The sequence below is a fragment of the Ambystoma mexicanum genome, chromosome 1p (assembly GCF_040938575.1).
Source record: "Ambystoma mexicanum isolate Mex_15411 chromosome 1p, UKY_AmexF1_1, whole genome shotgun sequence".
Taxonomy (NCBI): Eukaryota; Metazoa; Chordata; class Amphibia; order Caudata; family Ambystomatidae; genus Ambystoma; species Ambystoma mexicanum.
Genome location: NC_090921.1, coordinates 301319420 through 301335463, shown reverse-complemented (window position 1 = coordinate 301335463; position 16044 = coordinate 301319420). Strand labels below are relative to the sequence as shown.

At 55.9% G+C, this 16044-nt stretch overlaps 1 protein-coding gene across 5 annotated transcripts in view; it reads right to left on the bottom strand.

Moving 5' to 3' along the window:
- Positions 1 to 16044, bottom strand: part of ABCA7 (ATP binding cassette subfamily A member 7) — a 2687121-nt gene that overhangs the window by 291769 nt on the left and 2379308 nt on the right. The gene's annotated exons all lie outside the window — the stretch shown is intronic.

Genomic DNA, 16044 nt, shown 5'->3' with positions numbered 1-16044 from the left:
ACCGGGTCTTGGCCATCATGACTGCACGCCCATCAGTACGCAGGCACATATACCTGCCCAGAACACCTGCAGAAAGGCAGGCTGTCGTCCAGGATTTTTACGGGGTGGCACACTTCCCCAAAGTGCTAGGTGCCATTGATTGCACCCATGTGGCTCTACGTCCTCCCAGGGCAACTGAGCACATCTACAGAAACCGCAAGCACTGGCATTCCATCAACGTCCAGGTAGTATGTGATGCCAAGGGAATCATCACCTCAGTATATGCCAACTATCCAGGGTCGACCCACGACAGTTTCATTTACAGAATGTCAACCCTAAACAGGGACCTAGAAGCTGGACGGCATGGCGATACATGGCTGGTTGGTGAGTATAAATGCCACAGCACATGCATGCATGTCAGATACTGAGTAATGTCACAACCCCACTAATGATACCCATCACCACCTCCCCAGGGGACAGTGCCTACCCTCTGAGCACCCACATGATGACGCCAATTCGGAACCCCACCACGCCACCCCAGGTAAGATACAACACAGCCCACATTGCAACCCGGGGCATAGTGGAGCGCACATTCGGAGTGCTCAAGTCACGCTTTCGCTCCCTTGATCGCTCTGGTGGGCAGCTGCTATACGCTGTGTGCAGGATCATAGTGGTAGCATGTGTCCTGCACAACGTTGCAACACACAGGGGCCTGCCGTTGGACATGGTGGTGCCCCCACATCCCCAGCCACATGCACGCCCGCTGCGCATGGGACGGGAAAGGGCACGGGGTGAGGCAGCCCGTACGCAGGTGGTGGCTAATTACTTCACCTAAAATCACACCCCTGTGGAGTGCACACAGCCCTGGCACATACCATCTGACTATCAATGATGATGAGTCAACTGACAGTCAACTGTCACAACCATACCAGCCTGAGATTGTTCACCTGGTAGTGTTCCATTGTGTGCATCCCTACCTACACAAACACCACCAATGCTGTGTCATCAAAAGACACACTTCTATGCTGCTAAAATCATTACCCCCTTGCAAGATACAACATGACAACAGTGATATGTCACCCAACACCTCCCCAGCACCGCCCCCCAACACACCATGGCATGTCATGCTATGTGAGAGCAAACAAAGGAATCCCCAAAACATGACACAAGTGTCACAAAGTACAGTGTCCCGATGGGAAAATGGCCACACACAATGTGCTCCCATTAATGTAGAACTGACAACACACATGACCAAAGACTTACCACAATACAATGCAGCTAGCCACCCCAAACATAGCATTCACATGACAGTACTAAGTTAAAGGATACGTAGACTTACAACCTGGTGATGCTAGCACATCGACCACCCCCAACTGTACAGTGTTGGTGCCACGCAAAGCTGGAAGTGCACTGCTTACAACATGAACTCCATCTCCAAAGTAGACGGCCTTGTGAAGACATGTGGAATGAACCTGCAAATTAGGAGGGAGACATGGATGCACAAGCACACCTCAATACACCATGCAGTGTACAATACTACAATAATATGCACTAGGAATGTATACACAGTATTGACTACAGACTGCCCACACATGTCATGGGAGTCCAACATCACTGTGTAAGTTACTGTCACTTGGGCACACCCTTTGCAAGCCCATGGTAACGGGAAGCAGGAGGGGTGTGTGTCTCACGAACCCAAGCATCTAACCCAAACTCAGGACAAGCCTGCATGTGCCCAGCCGCAATACAGTGGATGCCCACGGGAGCCACACAAGGCAACACACTGTAACAAAAAAGCAAAAATCAAAAACCAAAATCCAAAAATCAAAAATGGCCATGTGGGGGCCAGAGGGGGTGGGGGAGGCCACCCAGGAGGTCCGAGGACAAGGTGCACACCAACAGCCACCTGTGTGGATGTTGCGAGAAAAAAAACACCTCCATGGGCTCATGGCCTGCACGGCTACGCTAATTTGAGAGATTCTGAATCGCTGTGCTCGCTCTCATCACCCTGTGCTGCTGCCGCCACAGGAGGTGGTGGTGCTATGGGAGGCAGCCCACGCAAAGCCCTAGTCTGGTCCTCCATGGCAGCAAGCATGCGGGTGTGGAAGGTCTCGTTCTGGAGGATTATGGTGCGGAGATCCCCATGCACCACCTGACGTGATGCCCGGACCTCCTCCCGAGTTGCCTGCATCTCTGCTGAGAGCGTACGTGTGACACGCTCCAGCAGCTGTTCTGTCCTCGTGACAGTGGAAGCCTCAAGCTCCACAAGAGTCTGCCTGAGGTGACGGACTTCTACCCTCAGGGCTTCCCTCTGGCCCTGGGACTCTAAAGAAATGGCTTCCCGCAGAGTGTCCAGGGCCGCCCGTCTGTCCCTGTTGGACGCCAACATGTCGTCCCTGAGTGATTGGCAAATGGAGTCTGTTGCCTGCTGCAGTTGCTCCATCTGCCTCTCTGGGGGGGACAATGGAAGTGGCCACCCTCTCCATAGCTTGAGCCATCATCTCAGATGCTGCTGCCTGTTGGTTTGCCATACTGTATATGGATCTCTCCCATGCGGTATTGCCTGGTGGCGTACGGCCACCACGTTGGCGGGCACCACACCTGTCTGGGGCAAGACGAACTGTGCCTTGCTGTGTCGGCACTGCCTGAGGCTGCAGGACTGCATTCCCCCTCTGATCTGCTGGCCCAGGAACAGGATCAGATGTTGCGGAGTGTGGCCCTGCATGCGTAACCACCAAAGGCAGAACCTACCAACACTGACATCCCCATAGTGGGCTGTACCCCTGGTGCAGGTGGGTCGGACAGAACAGAATGCCTCCCAGAAACACCTACCTGCGAAGCCACATAGGTCTCATCATCCGAATCAACACCCGAAAAGAGGTCTGGTGAGGTGCACCCAGGGACACCCCTGGAGAGAACGTGCACTCACCGGACAATGCCTCGTAATCTGGCAGATCTCCCACACCTTGGATCTGTTCCTCTGTGACATAGGTCCCAGCAACAGACTCATGTACAGTGAGTTCAATGTCCTCTTGTGGAGACCCACCTCCAGTCACCAGAGTAGCGGCATGACTTGAGGCCAGCTTTTTCTTTGCCCTGCGCTTAAGGTCATTCCAGCACTTGTAGCACTCACCAGCTGTGCGCCTCACTGATCCAAGGCCACTTATGATGTCCGCGACGGTCTGCCAGTGTGCCTGACATCGGGCAGGTGTGGTCTTGCACCCTGAAGTGATCAACATTTCGCTGTCGTGTGCGGACACATACTGCACAAGTGCATCACGTTCGGCATCATTGAAGCTAGGCTTCCTTTGCGTGCCGGACTGCGTAGCCGTGTCTGGGGTATCAGCCTGTAGTGGACGAGCACTCTTCCTCTTTTTTTTGGAACGTGGTGGGGATCCTGAGTGGCCTACGCCGCTCTGGCCACTCGAGGCAGGAGCACCGGTGGACTGGGTAGTTGGAGTGTGGGAATGCACACTGAGCATGGGACTTAGTGCAGGCATTAGCTGAAGTGTTACGTAGTCAGGGGGAACGTTATCAAGATGGACTGGGACCAACACTGCCCTGGCTGGGAGAGTCAGAGCTGGGGTGGATGGAGCTGCAGCTGCCCCTGCAGCCTCCCCACCCTGCCTACTCGGGGCAGCAGATGACATAGCTGCCCCTGATCCACGTGGCCTGGTGACACCAACTTGCACCGCCACAGGTGGCCTATATTTGGCGACCTGGAAGTCAGCCTGGGAGTCACCCTCTGCCAGGCCAGGTGCCACAATGGGCCGGTCCAACAAGGGCTGATCAGAGATGGTGTCAGCCATGTTTCCCTCAACTATGGGGGGGGCATGGGTGTCCCTGACTGGTCCTCCACACATGGGGGGGGCTAGGGGTACCCTGCAAATCCCGGCCACGTCCCCTACCGCGCCCACCACGGCCACCTCTTGAGGCTCGGCCACCTTTGCCACCCTTACCGCTTGGTCGCCTCCCAACCATGGTACTGATGTTGTTGTGCGTATGGGAGTTGCAGTAAACTATTGTCTTGGGCAATTGGGTGTCAAAGGGGTAGGGTACTAGATGGAATTCGTACCCTAGTGCTCTAGCAAGGCTGTATGTGACCCCTGGGGAAAGATGACGGGTCACGCAACGCACAGGCACCCCAAAAACAGAATATAACGTGCACGCAAACCCTCGCAGACCACGTGCGTGGAAAAATGAACCCGCACTACGCTGTGGCACCCAGAAACACAAAAATGAACGTACGCGTGTTACACGCAGCCCACAATGACCTCTGAAGGGGTACGCGACACACGGGGCAAGCACAGTTGGTAAATACGTGCACTCACCGTCTGCCTGGAAAATGAGCGTGAAAAATACCTGCCTGTGCGCGTTGGCAACACCCCCGCCAAAAGAAGAATTGTACACTGTCTGAGGAGACAGGACAAAAGAAGAAGTGAACGCTGTTTGAGGAAACGGGCCCAACAGAAAATCTGAAAAAAGCTGTCAGAGGTAACGGGGAGTACGAACTAGAAACGCTGTGAAGTAAATCGCGTGTGAACCGACAAGAAGTACAGAATTCACCCACTCGCTCTCCACGAAAAGCATGTACAAGGAAATGACGTCCTACACGAGCCTTTTGAACCGGCCCACACATCCCACGTCATTTCCGCGTATACGCGCTAAGGCCCTATCCTCCAATTACACGAGCTGACACTCGGACGTGCAGTTCTTGGACGTGTAACATGCACCCGTGTACAGGGAAACGCCTGCGCACCTACGTCACAGACGCGCTTACGCGCTAAGGGCCTTTGGTCCAATGAAATCACGTACGCGTGCTGACGCGCTTACGCGCTAAGTGCCTTTCCTCGAATTACACGCTGACGTGCAAGATTTTCACGTGCCAAATCACTCCGTATCAAGCTGGCCACGCGTAAGCACACGGAAGACCACGCTCGTGCCCAGAAGGCCGAATTACAGCCCCCCAGAGCCCCGAGCACGCTCCCACCTGCCATCTGCTGCTGCCTGCTGCCCACGTGCCCTGCTATTTGCTGCCTGCACATCAGCCAGGGGTGCAGTTGCTGTGACCACCACTGCTGGAACCGAAGACTCCCGACTGGAGTACCATCTCGCTCCACAGCCCAGCCCCAGGACCCATTTGCCCACCCACTCCTGCCTCTGGGGTTGCCATGTCGGGCACTACACCATCTGGCACCACTGTCAACCCCCAGCCAGAGAGGCAGAGGGCCACCAGCTTCACTGCCACCGAAGTTGGTGTCCTGGTGGAGCAAGCCCTGGGGCAGTATGATGCCCTCTACGGAAGTTCTCGCGCCGACAAGGAAGGACGGACCCGGATCTGGACGGACATCGTGACTGCCATCAACGCGGAGGGGGTGGCAGTACGCCTATTCCATCATGTCAAGAAGCGCTGGGAGGACTTCAGGTCCAGGACCCTCAGCCAGGCCCGGCACCTCTTGAAGGCAGCGGATGCTAAGGGGCACCGGGGCCACCTGTCGGAAGATCAGATGAGGGTCCTGGAACGCATATCCCCAGCGCTCCACGTCCAGGTCCTTGGGAGGCAGACCCGTCTGGAGTCGAGCGGTAAGTGTACATGCATACTGATTGTATGCTGTGCGTGTGGTGGTATGCCAGTAGTGTGCAGGTTGCACATGTGTTTTTGTCGGGCCATCTATGTACAGGGCCGTGAGGCTGACGCATGCAAGGCCTCTCATGTGTGACACATGGATGGTGCATGTGTGTGTGAGCTTGCATGAAAAATGCTGATGTGTGGGCACACATGTTTGGATGACTGTGTATGTAAGTTGGGATGGTTGTGGTGTCACACATGGATGTCAGTTCCAGCTGCATGCGTCTGCACCATGTGCATGTGTGTGTATTTGACAAGGGTGCAACAGTGATGCAACATGGATGCCTGGGACACTGATGTGTAAAAGACTGATTGCCAGATGTCACATGGGTGCAAATCTCATCACTGCGAAATTCGTAGGAGGTGTACACATGCATGTGAGTGTGGTGGCGTGTGTGCGTGTCTAGTGCACTCCTTGTGTTTAATGTGATGTCAGGCTCACCTTTGGCAGTTCATGCTGTTGTATGTGTATGGATGGTGCTGGCTGTTGCAATATGGCTGTGGAATAGCTCATGTCTGTGAGTTTAAATGACATGTGTGTTGGGGATTGTGATGCCATGTCTGAAGTTTGACAATGACACTCGTGTGCAACTGTCATGTGTGTATGAGTCCATTGTACAGTGCCCTGATGCCTGTCTCCTATCTCTCCCTGTCTGCAGCATCAACTGATGAAGAGGGGGGAGAGGGTGCTGTGGGGCACAGCGGCAGGGATCGCACCGCCAGCCGGAGACGCAAGGCCCGGCTCCCCTCCCAGGTTGTCATCTCGTCGGGGAGTGAGGAGTCCGGTGCCGCATCCCAGGTCGCAGCCGCCGAGGGGAGGTCCAAGAGGCGGAGGTCGGAGTTGGACTCCTCGGCAGCAGAAGGGGCAGCTGAGACCCCACAGGGTCTGACGGAGGAAGATGGCACGGAGTCATCCTGGTTGGTGGGGGGGTTTGGTGGAGGAGGAGGCCGTGCAAGGGACAGAGACGGGGCCTGGAGGTGGGGATTCCACTGGTGCTAGTGGTGCAGTGCAGGGACAGGAGGCAGCACAGGCCGCCGCGGAGGTGCCTGTGTGCAATCCTGTCCCTGATCCTGTCACTGCATCATCTTGCACCAGCAGGGATGCCTACGTTCAGACCCGTTCCCAGGGAGGGGATTGGCTTACACCAACTGGCCTTCCTCTCCCTGCGGATGTGGCTATCCGGCACCGGGTTGAGCCTGTCCTGGGTGGGGTGGCGTTGCGTTAACGTGCCATGCGAGCTGACCTGCAGTCTTTTCATGAGGAGACTGCACGTCTTCTAGCATGGCTCGTTGACCCACTGGGCCAGCTCACCAGGGCCGGATTCCTCCGTTTTCTGGACCTTGTTCCGACCCCCCCCTCAACTGAACCCCCTATGCCCCAGTCGTCCTCCATGCCATCATCCCACCCATGTATCACCTGGGTACCCTGTAGAGCTGCCTCTGACCCTGCGGCCAGGCTGGTGGAGGACACATCCCTGCCACAGTCGGGAGTCGTACGTCCAGCAGGGGTGGCCACATCAACAACTGCACCCCAGCCGGAGGAGGATGTGCAGGCAGCAAGAGCCAGGGCACAGGCAGCGGCATAGCAGCAGCAGCAGCAACAAGGTGGGAGCCATGATGGCTCGGGGCCTTCATCATCGGAGGGGCAGGCATCGGTCGGAGGGCAGGAGGACCCTGGACGGGAAGTGTCTTTCGTGTGGCAGCGGTTGGGCCATGCCATAGATGCGGAGCGGCAGCAGGCAGAAGAGGCACGGCTCACGATGGTCAGGGCGGAGAACTCCATGCGGAGGGCCCTGAGGCGGGCCGAGTGCCTCGAGGCCATTCGCAGGGACCTGGAGATCCGGATGTCATCGTCCCTGCGAACCCTCGGGGCCATGGAAGAGGACCGCCTCCAGGACATTGAGCAGGAGTTCGATGATGCCCTGGCCCGGGACATCAACCAGTGAGCCATTGGACTTGCCTGCTGCCCTTGTAAATAGTTAGTTAGTGTTAGGTTTCCTTTCGTTTTTTCTTTATTTCGGACCGCTAGAACACTGAACTATATTTTTGTGTATAGTTATTTTTATTAGGTAGTAGTATTTTGTAGGTTTCATTTATTGAGTTGGGATCATGGACCCTGGATTCTTCGATTGTACATAGTTCTACATTGGATTAATCTTTTTTTATATTTATTTTGTGTTCACCATGGAGCAATGGTTTTTACTTTGTTTTAAACCTTTTTTTTTATTATTTGCACTGTGACTTTGGACATCATTCCTATTTGGATTTCTTTGGCTTATTATTTCTTGTTTTTAATTATTTACCGGACATGGACCATTTCTTTTGTTATTCCCATTGTTGTGTGTTTGATTTGATTTACGTTCATGTTATCTTCAATATATGTTTTTTAATACTTCCATTTGTGGTATTATCTCATTGGTTTCATGCATGTCATGATTTGTGTTTTGAGATTCACTTGCACCCATTGTGTGTGTGTGACGGACAGGTGTTCATTTACATACCTGCCATTGGGGTTGTATCATGTAATTGCCTTTTCGATGTGGGTGGATGCAATACTTGGTTGGGTCTTTGTGCTGGGTAGGCTGGCCATAAGGGCCATGATTTAGGATCGTCATGACCTGGGGACAAGGGGACATGAGCGGGGGCCTGCTGGCAGGTGCCCCGCACTGCTGGGGGGTGGAGGTGCAGGGGGACATGAGTGGGACATGAGTGGGGGCCTGCTGGCAGGTGCCCCTCACTGCTGGGGGGTGGGGGTGCAGGGGGACATGAGTGGGACATGAGTGGGGGCCTGCTGGCAGGTGCCCCGCACTGCTGGGGGCGCAGGGGGACATGAGTGGGACATGAGTGGGGGCCTGCTGGCAGGTGCCCCGCACTGCTGGGGGGTGGGGGTGCAGGGGGACATGAGTTGGTGATCAGTAGTGCAAGGTGACATGTGGCTTTGCTGGGGGGGAATGCCCATGGTGGATGGGCTGCCTGAGGGACATGACCAGGGGTGCAGGGTAGTCCCCTGTGGTGTGGGCTGCCTGCAGGGGCCGTGGAGGGTGTAGAAGGAACACCTGGGAGGACCCACACTGCCAAATCACGTGTAGGACTCCCCGGCACCCCCGTAATACACGTACCCTGCATCAATTGCGGGTCAAACTTCCCGCGAACCCCAGTTATACACGCACCCTGCTGAAATCGCGTGTGAAACTTCACGCGCAGCACAGGAATACACGTACCCCGCTCCAACAGTGCCCTTTCGCGTGTGAAACTTCACGCGCACCCCAGGAATACACGTACCCCGCTCCAACAGGGCGCTTTCACGTGTAAAACTTCATGCGAACCACAGGTATACAAGTACCCCGCTCCAACAGGGCACTTTCGCGTGTAAAACTTCACGCGAACCCCAGGAATATTGGGCCTGTGCGAGCGAGCGGGGTACGTGTATTACTGGGGTTCGCGGGAAGCTTCACCCGCGATTTCTGAAGGGTACGTGTATTACGGGGTTCGTGGGAAGTTCTACACGCGAAAGGGCAACGCCCGTGCACAATACGTCACAGACGCGCTTACGCGCTAAGGACCTTTGGTCCAATGAAATCGCGTACGCTTGCTGACGCGCTTAGGGCCTTTCCTCGAATCACATGCTGACGTGCAATTTTTTCACGTGCCAAATCACTCCGTATCAAGCTGGCCACGCGAAAACACACAGAAGACCACTGCCCAAAAGGCCGAATCACTGCCCCCCAGAGCCCCGAGCAGCCTCCCACCTGCCATCTGCTGCTGCCTGCCTGCTGGCCACGTGCCCTACTATTTGGTGCCTGCACATCAGCCATCTGCAGGAGTCCAGTTGCTGTGTCCACCCCTGCTGGAACTGAAGACTCCCGACTGGGATACCATCGCTCCACAGCCCAGCCCCAGGACCCAGTTGCCCACCCACGCCTGCCTCTGGGGTTGCCATGTCGGGCACACCACCATCTGGCAGCACTGGCAACCCCCAGCCAGAGAGGCAGAGGGGCACCAGCTTCACTGCCACCGAAGTTGGTGTCCTGGTGGAGCTTGTCCTGGGGCATTATGATGCCCTCTTCGGATCATCACGCGCCAACAAGGAAGGACGGGACAGGATCTGGGACGACTTTGTGGTTGCCATCAACGCGGAGGGGGTGGCAACCTGCAACATCAAGCAAGTGAGGAAGCGCTGGGAGGACTTGAGGTCCAGGACCCTGATGAAGGCCCGGCGCCTCGTGGAGGGGGGCCGGGGCACCATGAGTACCATCCAGCTGAGGGTCCTGGAACGCATATGCCCAGCGCTCCACGCCCAGATCCTTGAGAGGCAGACCCGTCTGGAGTTGAGCGGTAAGTGGCCAAGCATTGCCGTATGAGACAGGGCATGTTGCAGTGTGCTGGTTGTCTGATACTTGCCTGTATGTGTGACATAGGCCATGTACGTATGTGTGTGTGCAGGGACATCATGGTCATGCATGTGGGACCAGAAATGTGTGAACCACATGGTTGGTGCATTTGTTGAAATGCAACATGGGGAGCTCTATGCGGAATGGACACATGTAAGCATGCCAGTCTCTGTTCCTGGACATGGGTGGGGGTGAGGGATGGGTGCTGATGCCATGTACATGTATGGTGTCCATGTCTGTGTGTCTGACCTGCATGTCTGTGACTTGTAAATGCCATGGATGCATGACACATGTCTGTGACAATGTTTGGATTCACTGATGCAGCCTAGTCATCCTTGTATCCACTGTGTCTGGGGTGTACGAGTCCAGATGGATGAAACTACGGTGAGGTGTGTGCATGTGATAGGCATGACCCATGATGCATGTGAGTTTCAAACCAACATTGTATGTTTGAAGAGTCCCTTGGACATGTATGCTAATGTCCATGGCATGCGCCATGCCTGTTACTGCATGTGTTTTGCCTGCACTGACCCATGTGTTGTGGAGGGACATGATGGAAGTGATGTTTGACAGTGCCACTCATCTGCTATTGCTTCCTGTCTAGGGGACCATTGTACAGTACCCCGATGCTTGTGTTCTATGTCTTCCTCTACACAGCGCCAAGTGAAGAAGAGGACGGAGACGGCGCTGTGGAGCAAAGCGGCGGGGATGCCCCCACGGCTGCAGCGGAAGGGGTGGGTGAGCCCCCACAGGGGCTTGCAACGGCGGAAGACTGTGTGGAGCCATCCAGGTTGGTGGTTTCCACAGAGGAGGCCGCTACTGAGCCGCACATGGGGCCTGGTGGGGGCATCCCTGCTGGTGCAAGTGGTGCAGTCCAAGGGCAGGGGCAGGAGGCAGCACAGGTCGTCGTGGAGGGGCCTGTGCATGTCACTGTCCCTGACACTGTGACTGCACCACCATGCACCAGCAGGGATGCCCCATTCCAGGCCCGTCCGCAGGTAGGGGGGATGTCCATGTCATCTGACACTCCTCTACCTGTGGACGAGGGGACCCCTAGCCGTATGGAGAAGGTCCTGATTGGTGTCTTGTTGCGCACGGGTGTCATTCGTGATGAGGTGCGTGCTTTCCGGGGGGAGCACGCACGTCATCACGAAGAGCACAGTGCCAACGTGGCCCAGTTGGGAGCGACCATGGTCGGGGGTTTCCTACATGTGTCGGGCACTCTGGCGACCCTCTCCTCCTCTGTGGAGGCTATGCGCCAGTCGTTCTCCATGCCGTCTTCCGGCCCAGATGCCACAAGGGCCCCCTGTGGACCTGCCCCGACCAACGCAGCAAGCTCGGTGGGGATCCCACCCCTGCCACAGTCGGGAGTCGGAGGTCCAGCAGGGGTGGACACACCAGCAACTGGACCCCAGCAGATGGAGGATGTGACGGCGTCGGTGGATTCCATCAGCCTGGATGCCGTCGTGCTGGCAGCCGGCCTGGATGCCGTCGTGCTGGCAGAGGCAGTTGCATCGGAGGCAGCGGCAGGCTCGACGTGGGAGGCATCATGGCTCGGGGCCATCAACATCAGAGGGGCCGGCATCGGCCGGAGGGCAGGAGAACCCTGGAATGGGAGTGTCTTCCGTGTGGGAGCGGTTGGGCCAGCAGATAGGTGCGGAGCGGCGGCGGGCAGAGGAGGAACGGCTCACAATGGTCAGGGCGGTGAACTCCATGCGGAGGGCGCTGAGGCGGGCTGAGTGCCTCGAGGATATTCGCAGGGAGTTGGAGCTGGCCACTGCATTATCCCTGCAAGACCTCGGGGTCAGTGAACATGCCCGTCTCCAAGCCATTGAAGAGGAGTTCGATGATGCCCTGGCCCATGACATCAACCAGTGAGCCGTCGGACTAGCCCGCCGCCTTTGTATATAGTTATTTAGGTTTAGGTTTCATTTCTTTATTATTATGATTTGGAGTCCACAGACTTTGCTCCACTTTTTGTATATAGTTGTATTTTAGATAGGGTTTTGTTAGGTTTCATTTGCTTTTGGGATAATGGACCCTTCAGACTTTCTTTTTCAATTTTCAGGACATGTATATACTTTCTTTTAGTCATATTCACATGGAGTAATGTTTTTTTATGCTTTTCATCTTTGGATTTCGTTCTATGGACTTGAGGATGCACCACTTATATTTTTTAATTTTTTGGATTTCTTTTCTTGCTTGGATTTGACTTTCTTTTTCTTATTTCAAAAATTATTTCTTCTTTTGCATGTGTGCTTTTCATTTTGACATTTGTTGTACTTTTTAATACATTTATTTATTCTACATTAATGGTGTGGTGTACAGTGATGGTTTGGTGCATGTCTCCATGAGCATTGGCACAGTCATGTGTTGCAACTGTGTGGCACGGTAGGACATTTGCTGATGGGCATGCTGGTTCTTTTCAGACTATCATGGAATGGGTGATTTACTAGGGAGTGGGTGCAGTGGATCGTTGGGTGTTTGCACTGGGGGGTGGAGGGTTGGGATTTGGGTTGGCATTAGGGCTATGGGTCTGTATAGTCATGGTGTGGTGTTTGGGGGACATGTGTGGGGGCCTGCTGGCAGGTGCCCCTGACTGCTGGGGGGGTGCAGGGGGACATGAGTGGGGGCCTGCTGGCAGGTGCCCCTCACTGCTGGGGGGTGGGGGTGCAGGGGGACATGAGTGGGACATGAGTGGGGGCTGCTGGCAGGTGCCCCTGGGGGTGGGGTTGCAGGGGGACATGAGTGGAACATGTGTGGGGGCCTGCTGGCAGGTGCCCCTGACTGCCGGGGGTGGGGGTGCAGGGGGACATGAGTGGGTGCCTGCTGGCAGGTGCCCCCGACTGCTGGGGGTGGGGGTGCAGGGGGACATGAGTGGGACATGAGTGGGGGCCTGCTGGCAGGTGCCCCGCACTGCTGGGGGGTGGGTGTGCAGGGGGACATGAGTGGGACATGAGTGGGGGCCTGCTGGCAGGTGCCCCGCACAGTTGGGGGGTGGGGGTGCAGGGGGACATGAGTGGGGGCTGCTGGCAGGTTCCCCACACTGCTGGGGGGTGGGGGTGCAGGGGGACATGAGTGGGGGCCTGCTGGCAGGTGCCCCGCACTGCTGGGGGGTGGGGGTGCAGGGGGACATGAGTTGGTGACAAGTAGTGCAAGGTGACATGTGGCTTTGCTGGGGGGGGAATGCCCATGGTGGATGGGCTGCCTGCGGGACATGACCAGGGGTGCAGGGTAGTCCCCTGTGGTGTGGGCTGCCTGCAGGGGCCGTGGAGGGTGTAGAGGGAACACCTGGGAGGACCCACACTGCCAATTCACGTGTAGGACTCCCCGGCACCCCCGTAATACACGTACCCAGGCCAATCGCGTGTGAAACTTCCCGCGCACCCCTGAAATACACGTACCCAGCCCATTTGCGTGAGACTTCCCACGCACCCCTGAAATACACGTACCCAGCCCATTCGCATGTGAAAATTCCCGCGCACCCCTGAAATACACGTACCCAGGCCAATCACGTGTGAAACTTCCCGCGTAACCAGGCCAATCACGTGTGAAACTTCCCGCGTAACCAGGCCAATCGCGTGTGAAACTTCCCGCGCACCCCTGAAATACACGTACCGAGCTTATTCGCGTGTGAGACTTCCCGCGCACCCCTGAAATACACGTACCCAGCCCATTCGCGTGAGACTTCCCGCGCACCCCTGAAATACACGTACCCAGCACATTCGTGTGTGAAACTTCCCGCGCACCCCTGAAATACACGTACCCAGGCCAATCGCGTGCGAAACTTCCCGCGCACCCCTGAAATACACGTACCCAGGCCAATCGCGTGCGAAACTTCCCGCGCACCCCTGAAATACACGTACCCAGGCCAATCGCGTGCGAGACTTCCCGCGCACCCCTGAAATACACGTACCCAGCCCATTCGCGTGTGAGACTTCCCGCGCACCCCTGAAATACACGTACCCAGCCCATTCGCGTGTGAAACTTCCCGCGCACCCCTGAAATACACGTAACCAGGCCAATCGCGTGTGATACTTCCTGCGCACCCCTGAAATACACGTACCCAGCCCATTCGCGTGTGAGACTTCCCGCGCACCCCTGAAATACACGTACCCAGCCCATTCACGTGTGAAACTTCCCACGCACCCCTGAAATACACGTACCCAGGCCAATCGCGTGTGAAACTTCCCGCGCACCCCTGAAATACACGTACCCAGCCCATTCGCGTGTAAGACTTCCCGCGCACCCCTGAAATACACGTACCCAGGCCAATTGCGTGTGAAACTTCCCGCGCACCCCTGAAATACATGTACCCAGCCCATTTGCGTGTGAAACTTCCCGCTCAACCCTGAAATACACGTAACCAGGCCAATCGCGTGTGATACTTCCCGCGCACCCAGGCCATTCGCGTGTGAGACTTCCCGCGCACCCCTGAAATACACGTACCCAGCCCATTCGTGTGAGACTTCCCGCGCACCCCTGAAATACACGTACCCAGCCCATTCGCGTGTAAGACTTCCCGCGCACCCCTGAAATACACGTACCCAGGCCAATCGCGTGTGAAACTTCCCGTGCACCCCTGAAATACATGTACCCAGCCCATTTGCGTGTGAAACTTCCCACGCAACCCTGAAATACACGTAACCAGGCCAATCGCGTGTGATACTTCCCGCGCACCCAGCCCATTCGCGTGTGAGACTTCCCGCTCACCCCTGAAATACACGTACCCAGCCCATTCGTGTGAGACTTCCCGCGCACCCCTGAAATACACGTACCCAGGCCAATCGCGTGTGAAACTTCCCGCACACCCCTGAAACACATGTACCCAGCCCATTCGCGTGTGAGACTTCCCGCGCACCCCTGTAATACACGTACCCAGCCCATTCGCGTGTGAAACTTCCCGCGCACCCCTGAAATACACTTACCCAGCCCATTCGCGTGTGAAACTTCCCGCGCACCCCAGAAATACACGTACCCAGCCCATTCGCGTGTGAAACTTCACGCGAACCCCAGGAATACACGTACACCACTCGCACAGGGCCTATCGCGTGTGAAACCTCCCGCGCACCCCTGAAATACACGTACCCAGCCCATTCGCGTGTGAAACTTCCCGCGCACCCCTGGAATACACGTACCCAGCCAATTCGCTTGTGAGACTTCCCGCGCACCCCTGGAATACACGTACCCAGCCCATTCGCGTGTGAAACTTCACGCAAACCCCGGGAATACACATACACCACTCGCACAGGGCATATCGCGTGTGAAACTTCCCGCGCACCCCTGAAATACACGTACCCAGCCCATTCGCGTGTGAAACTTCCCACGCATCCCTGGAATACACGTACCCAGCCCATTCGCATGTGAAACTTCCCGCGCACCCCTGAAATACACGTACCCAGCCCATTCGCTTGTGAGACTTCCCGCGCACCCCTGGAATACACGTACACAGGCCAATCGCGTGTGAAACTTCCCGCGAACCCCAGTTACCCACGTACCCCGCTCGCACAGGCCCTTTCGCGTGTGGAAGTTACAGCGAAACCCGTAATACACGTTTCCCGCTTGCCGTTTGCTGTTTGGCAGTCCAGTAAACTGGTTTTGGGTTGGCGCAGACCTTTGCGCTGGATTGGGGATTTTGATGCCTTTTCCTTGCGCGAGGGCGTTCTTGGGGGCGTAACTGGCGCTGCTGCAGGGTCGCTGCGCCACTCTGCGCCACGGCTGGGTTTGGAGGCTAAAATCCATGAATACGCTGTGCGCTGAAATGGATTTTATCGCACGCGGCTGGCGCAGTCTATCGCACGGGAACACTGTGCGCCAGCCGCCTGCGCCACTTTTGTGCGAATTTCCATGAATTACCCTGTAATTATTTTTAATATTAGAAGTAGGATTTGAAACTGTGACATGTATAACAGTCTAAAAGTTTTGAACAACAGTAAGAGCTATCAATGTAATTAAAATAAAGAGTGCCATATATACAATTAAAATTAAAGCTAATAACGACTTTGCCGACGATAGCTTCTTCTTACTTTGTGGTTTTCAGAATTA